Here is a 240-nt window from a genome sequence, read left to right as displayed (position 1 = left end):
ATATTCATTCTGTCTGGTGAGGTCAAGTGGGGAGCTGGGAGCCTCCCAGCTTTAATCCTTTCTCTTTTGTTGGATTGGAAGACAGGCCTCGTTTCCCCTTGCTCCTCGGAGCAGCTGAAGGCATACGGTGACACATCAGGAAAAGCCTGGATTGTGGCAGGCTGATGGCGCCACTCACAGCTGCAGAGGCCTTGTTGGTTGCCTCGCTCATCCCAGGGAGGACAGTCGGAAGCATGCTCC

Source organism: Marmota flaviventris, chromosome 14 (assembly GCF_047511675.1).
Source record: "Marmota flaviventris isolate mMarFla1 chromosome 14, mMarFla1.hap1, whole genome shotgun sequence".
Classification (NCBI taxonomy): domain Eukaryota; kingdom Metazoa; phylum Chordata; class Mammalia; order Rodentia; family Sciuridae; genus Marmota; species Marmota flaviventris.
The sequence above is the reverse complement of the archived record's forward strand: the minus strand, read 5'-3'. Positions refer to the sequence as shown.